At 48.8% G+C, this 6,530-nt stretch overlaps 1 long non-coding RNA gene across 1 annotated transcript; it reads left to right on the top strand.

The window, feature by feature from the left end:
• Window positions 1-3,134: 3,134 nt before the first annotated feature.
• LOC127780045 (uncharacterized) lies at window positions 3,135-5,924 on the top strand. Its single transcript, XR_008018766.1, has 3 exons — window positions 3,135-3,505; window positions 3,599-3,715; window positions 4,224-5,924. It is a non-coding gene; the product is annotated as an uncharacterized LOC127780045 (long non-coding RNA).
• The last annotated feature ends 606 nt before the right edge of the window (window positions 5,925-6,530 follow it).

Raw genomic sequence — 6,530 nt, 5'->3', positions numbered from 1 at the left:
GGTCACAGATAAATCCGCAAGCACACGGAATACCGCTACAGCACTTCACTCGAGAGTATAAGTCCAAGGTATCAAATCCACAAGGTACATGTGTGTCAACTCCTCCTCTGGCTTATCCAAGGACACGAATCTAAGGTCGACTACAGGTAGAGAGGTTTTATCTAGCAAGAAACAGTGTCTACAGGAAGCTTAATGAGATACTTCGGGCACTGGCCAGCTCGCTGCTCCTAGATGAAACGCTCTACTACACACCCACACAGGGAGGACTATGTGATCTCGAGGGCCGTCACCACCTCTATACTTGCCTCGAACTATCTGTAGGATGTGAAGCAACTACTGAAAATTAATCTACCTAGACACCTCGTCTAAGCAAATAAAAACTACTTAAGTGTTAATTAAGCACCCAAGCAATCACTATAAGTTGGTTGTTTATAGTGAACAGTAATCCAGTATTCTACTTAGGAACTAACTGAGATATAAATCTTACTAAGATAAACTTGATACTCAGAATGATATTTCTATTAATGATCAGAGTATTCAATAAAGTAAAAGAAGAAGAAGAAGTTACCGACAACTCCAGGACTCCTCCGACGACTTCTACTCTACTCTCTCCCTAATCTTACTAAGATAAACTGAGATATAGTGCACAATAGAGCCTCTTGTAATTCAGCTCAAGCTTCAAGTATGTGTTCTAAGTGTGGGATGAGAGCTCCTTAAATAGGCTTCAAATGGCGGCAACTCTGATGGGAATTTACCACCATGCCCTCTGGAACCGCCATCAACAAGTGATCCTGGCCCTCCACGTGGAAGATGGGGGCCAGGTGGCACAACACTGGTTCGGCCAAACCAGGCTGATCGCCAACCGACTTCAGCCTTGGTCAGTCTCTGACAGGTGGGTCCCCATGGCGGTTCTGGATGCGATGATAGTTTCTATGGCGGTTACGCCTATCAGGTGGGCCCTCTTATCCATTTGACTTGCTTGGAAGTGAGGTAAGCTCCATTTAGGAAGAATTCTCCCATTTTTGGTATATTATTCCTGCATACGAATATTTCACCAACACTTGTGGAAATGGTTACAAATAACTCCTACCACTAGGTTGGATGTTTTATTATTTTATGCTTATGCAGGCGTTGACGGCATAAAATGTGACATTAGTGGCCGTCAACAATTGATAACATTGTCGCCGCTATCGAGAAACCAGAAGACTAGCGGACTCCGCTCATCGACTTCTTGGGCGCCGATAAGCTACTGGAAGATGACGCTCAGGCAGAAAAACTATCCCGTCAGACAAAAATTTATTGTCTAACTGACAATAATCTATATAAAAAGGCCCCGAACGGTGTGTTGTTCAAATGCGTCTCGACCGACGATGGACATCCACGAAGGCATCTGTGGATCACACGCCGGTGGGCGAACCCTTGTCGGAAAAGCCTTTCGATAAGGTTTTTTTCGGCCAACCGCCCTCAAAGATGCTTGTGGCATGGTGCGACGATGTGAAGCTTGTCAACTATACAGCAAACACACGAAGATGCCAGCACATGTGCTCCAAACCATACCCCTCACATGGCCGTTCTCATGCTGGGGGCTCGACATAATCAGACCAATTCAAAAAGGACGAGGCAACAAACGATTCTTGTTTGTCACCATTGACAAATTCACAAAGTGGATCGAGGCAGAGCCCACATAAGAGATCAAAGCCGAGAACGCTATCAGATTCATGAAGGGGGTATTCTGTAGATACGGATTACCTCATCGTATCATCACAGCCAATGGTGCTCAGTTCATCAGCGCATATTTTCAAGACTACTCGATAGAACTAGGGATCAAGATTTCCTATTATTTAGTTTCCCACCCTCAGAGTAACGGACAAGTCGAACGAGCCAACGGTCTCGTGCTCCAAGGGATCAAGACCCACGTCTACAATAGGTTTATGTCTTATGATACACAATGGGTCGAAGAGCTCACATCCGTCTTATGGGCCATCCACACCACTCGACTTTGTCCAACAAAGAAACACCGTTCTTTCTCGTGTACGGCTCTGAGGCAGTACTCCCTTTGGAGTTAAGACATCAGAGCACATGAGTCCAAAATTACTCAAATGAGGAACAAGAGGAAAGGCACAACGACGATGTGAATCTTCTCGAAGAACATCGAGAACGAGTTGCCATCCGAGCAGCTGCATACCATGTAACGCCCCGATTTTCGGTCGGGATTAAAAATCATTAAATAACGCATTTTCTAGAAATTAAATAAAAGTCAAAGCAATTTAATCAAGTGAAATAATGAGGGAATTAAAAATTTCCTTTAGAAGTCTTTGGCCGAGAATATTTTGTAATATTCTTTGTGCCCTAAAATACTCTCCGGATTTTTCCGTGAATTTTCGGAGGTCAAGAAATAATTTTAAAAGCACAAAGTTCATTTTAACCAATTAAATAAAAAGAAAACAAATGTAAAATCCCCTCCTTCACTTTGGGCCACTTCCGGCCCAAAGTCCTCCTTCCCTCCTCCCAGGCCAGGCCGTCCTCCCCTCCTCCCTCCTCTTTGGGCCGCTCGGCCTGTTCACCCTCTCTCCCTTGAAGTCTGTATCGCCTCCCCCAACCAGTCTCCTCTCTCTCTCTCTCCCTGACGAGTGGGACACAAGGCCCCACCTGTCAATTCCTCCTTCCACCTCCAGCCGGCCAGCAACTGCCATTGTTGCCGACGCCACCCCACCACCAAATCCATGCCTTTCTTTCCCGTTTTCTCCGGTCAAACATGCGGAACCGCATCCTCTCCACTCCCTCCACTATTTCCCCCACTTTTCCCCAATTTTTGGCGCCAAATTGAACCCCTCTACTCCCCACTTCGCCCACGTCGTCATCACCCACGTCGCCGGCCGTTGCCGCTTCTAATCCGCCACGTCCGGCCACGATCTCCACCACCCGGGCCTATAAAAAGCCTCCCCGTGCTGTCATATTCCGTTTCCCCTTCCTCCCCGAGCTCCTTGCGCCCTCTCCTGTGCTCCCCACGCGAGCCCAAGCGCCGCCGCTCGCCGGCGACCCTCCAGCAGGCCGTTGCCGCCGCTGCCGCCGTCCCCACGCCGCGTTGTTTGCGCCAACGGCCTCGCCGCGCGTTGCCGCACCCTGTCCACCGCTCCCCTTCCCCAATCCATTGCCGAAACGTCGCCGCCATGTTCACCATCTCTTTCCTCCACCGTCGCCAACTCCAGCTGCGCACCACCGCCACCATAGCCGTCGCCGCTTCGCACCGCCAACATCGCCAGCTTCGCCGCCGCGTGGGCAAGCCCGGCCACCGATCCTTTTTCCCCCTTCACCACCGAAACTCCACCTCCACTGCCAACCCGAGTCGCCACCATCTCTACCACCTCCGGCCATCCCTCGCCGCCGCTCTGAGCGACCTCCGGCCTCGCGTCCTCCTCCGGTGGCATCGCGGCGACGATAGGGAGCCTGGCATCCCCTCATCCGAGCTCCCCGTCACCGATGCCCGTTCTCCCTGCGGTGAGAGGTGAGCTCCTCCCCTCGTCGCCGGTTTCCGGCCGAGTTTTCCCGCCGCCTCGCGCCTCCTCCCTTTCCCCTAATCCTTCCACCGCCCTCCCAGGTCATCCCGGCCTCCGTCCGCCGCTTCCCGCCCGTGGAGCCGCCACGGGAACGCTATCCCGCCGTCGTCCCGAGGAGCTCGCCGCCGCGCTCGTCGCCCCTCGCCGCCCGGCGCACGGTGAGGCCTCCCTCCTCCTCCCCTTTTTCCCTTCTGCCTCCCGTGTCCGGCGCCGCGTCGTGCCGCCATCGCCGGCGGGCGTCCAGCCGTCTGCCGCCGCCGTCTTGCCCGGGGGGCTGGCGAGCCAGCCAGCCCCGTCGCCGCTTTAGAGGCGCCGCTCGTGGACCACCCCGTGGTCCCAGTCCACGGTGCACTGCCCCTCCCATTTCGGCTGACGCGTGGGGCCTGCCTTTGGTGGACTCGGTCCACACCCACCCCTCGCTGACGCAATAATCCTTGATTTTCCTTTTGTAAAAATAATTAATAATTACGCAATAATTAGGTAATAATTATAGAAATTCAATTAAATGGCTCAAAACTTCTAAAATTCATATCTAATTCATTCGAACTCCGAATTGAGCCATTCAACTTGCAAAATTCATCTAAAATTGAGCTCTACATGTTTGTTTACTTTTTATGTACTGTTTTCTTGTTTTTTATTAGGGTTTTTCCTCGTTTTGCGTGCCAGCGTGTAGAATCCGTCGTTTCGGAAGTCCGCGGTCGCGAGGAAAAGAGTTCGGAAGATTGTTTTGAAGAAGCAAGGCAAGTCACACATTCCCCTTGAGCATGTTGATCCCAATTTATAAATTTTTTACCGTTTGCAAATAAACATGCATGTCTTGCTAATTACATGGGAATAGGGTTTACCTATCTGCTCGCTTGTGCCATGTTTACTTGATATCTGTCATTTGTCAACATTGGGTAATAAATCGACTAGCTCATGTTACTTATGTGACCTAGCAAGAACTATATGCTTAGCCATGCTTAATTACCACTAGCTCAGTTGATGGGATAATTACAGTATTAGACTTTTTAGTATCAGAATGAGCTGCGTGCTCGAGACATCTGGCCATGCTTCATGGTCGTCATTATCCAACTAAAATACGACTGTATGGTGGGCTGTGGGTGCATGGTTTTGCTAGTCGCACCCGTGGCAATTAAGGACCGATTCGCGGGAAACCCTGGAAGAATTCCTCGTACTTACCACAAGCCAGCGTGGGCAACGGCTGGGCTTGTAGTGTAGCTTTCCTCTAGCTAACGCATCCAGGCAAGGGTGGGCGTGATGGAGTTTGGATGGGCCCTGCGACGGCCTATGCGGCTTCCGGATTCACCTAGGCACGAGAGGGGACTGCCCGCTGCCTTGCGAGGAGTGGGGTGAAACCTGAGGTGTGGTGTGCTTGGTTAGAGGGGGTTATGCGAAGGGTCCTGTCACGGCCTCTTTCCGTTATATCGTGGTGGCATGTCGGCGCACGGAAACGTGTCGTGGGGCTGTGTCTTGTGGGTACAGTTGTACACCTCTTATCAGAGTAAAACTATTCGAATAGCCGTGCCCGCGGTTATGGGCAGTCGACCAGACTCACCGTGATTAGTCTCACCCCTAATAAATCGACCCAATGCACTGTAGTTCAGGTGGGTTGGTTGGGCTTGATCAACATGGTGTAGCGTTGATCAGTGAAGATTTAATATTACTTTAATTATTCAACAGTTTTACTGTTTTGCTCAATAAAATGTTTTACAACTGCCTTTATGCAAATAGCCACAAACCCGTCCTTGTGTTCCCCTTGCACGTCTGCATCATTGGTGTGGCTTGCTGAGTACGGTGGTTGTACTCAGCCTTGCTATTATTCCCCCTTTTCAGAAGTGTAGTGCTTCTGAGCTGAAGATGGAGTTAGAGGTCCAAGGCTCAGACCCCAGTTGAGTTTTGCCTGTGGAGTGGAGCTGAAGCCCCGCTAGGATCGCCTTTTCCGCTGCTACTGCTTTTGTTTCGGTGTGAGGACTAAGTGCCTCTTTTGTAAGTATTTTACGCTTTATTTACGTTTGGAACTGTTTATTACTTGTCGTTTTGTGTACCCTGGCTGGTCCTGGACAGGGATTTAATACACAAAATAGTCTGGAAATTTGAGCTAAATTTCTGGGCGTGACATACCAGCAGTCCCTAGTCCCTACGCCGATATCAAGAGAAACGTGTTCGAGCCTGCACACTTGCCGTCGGCGATTATGTCCTACGACGAGTTCAATCCCAGGCCGAGAAGAACAAGCTTTCCCCCAAATGGGAGGGACTATACACAGTGGTTCGAGTATTGCGGCCAGACGCTTTCAAAATTGCATATGGTGAAGGACGCGAATTATCTAATTCCTGGAACATTCAGTTACGTAACTTTTATGTATAGCTCCAATGTATCCACATCTGTAAGTTCCCTTACAGTTCAAAATATATATATATATATATATATATATATATATATATATATATATATATATATATATATATATATATATATATACATATACATACATATAGATATACATATACATACATATAGATATACATATACATATATATACATATACATATACATACATATAGATATATATATAGACACACACACCACTACTCGGCGGATTTCTAGCGTTCTCAAATCCTATGTTTTGCCCATATATCCCCCATCACGATAACACCTAACGACCCTTTATGCCGTTCTGACATAGCCTCCGAGGTGCCTACGAGGATCTCGGCTAGGGACGCCCAGAGCTGATAAGGCGATGTCATATGCTTTAGAGCCACACGACCATGTCAGAATCGGTCATGTCAGTGTTCAATTGAGGCGTATTAACCAAGTTGTGTAAATGGAAATTGAGTTTTACAACTTCACGACTGGAGTCTAGGTAAACCAAAGTTTCAACTAGGATGGCTTATTCTAGAGCTTTGTTATCGGGAACACTTTCCCCGACATCAAACTAGGTGCTAGGGAGAATATCCAGCTCACAAAAGCTA

Source organism: Oryza glaberrima, chromosome 7 (genome assembly GCF_000147395.1).
Source record: "Oryza glaberrima chromosome 7, OglaRS2, whole genome shotgun sequence".
Classification (NCBI taxonomy): Eukaryota; Viridiplantae; Streptophyta; class Magnoliopsida; order Poales; family Poaceae; genus Oryza; species Oryza glaberrima.
This window is presented reverse-complemented; position numbering and strand designations above follow the sequence as displayed.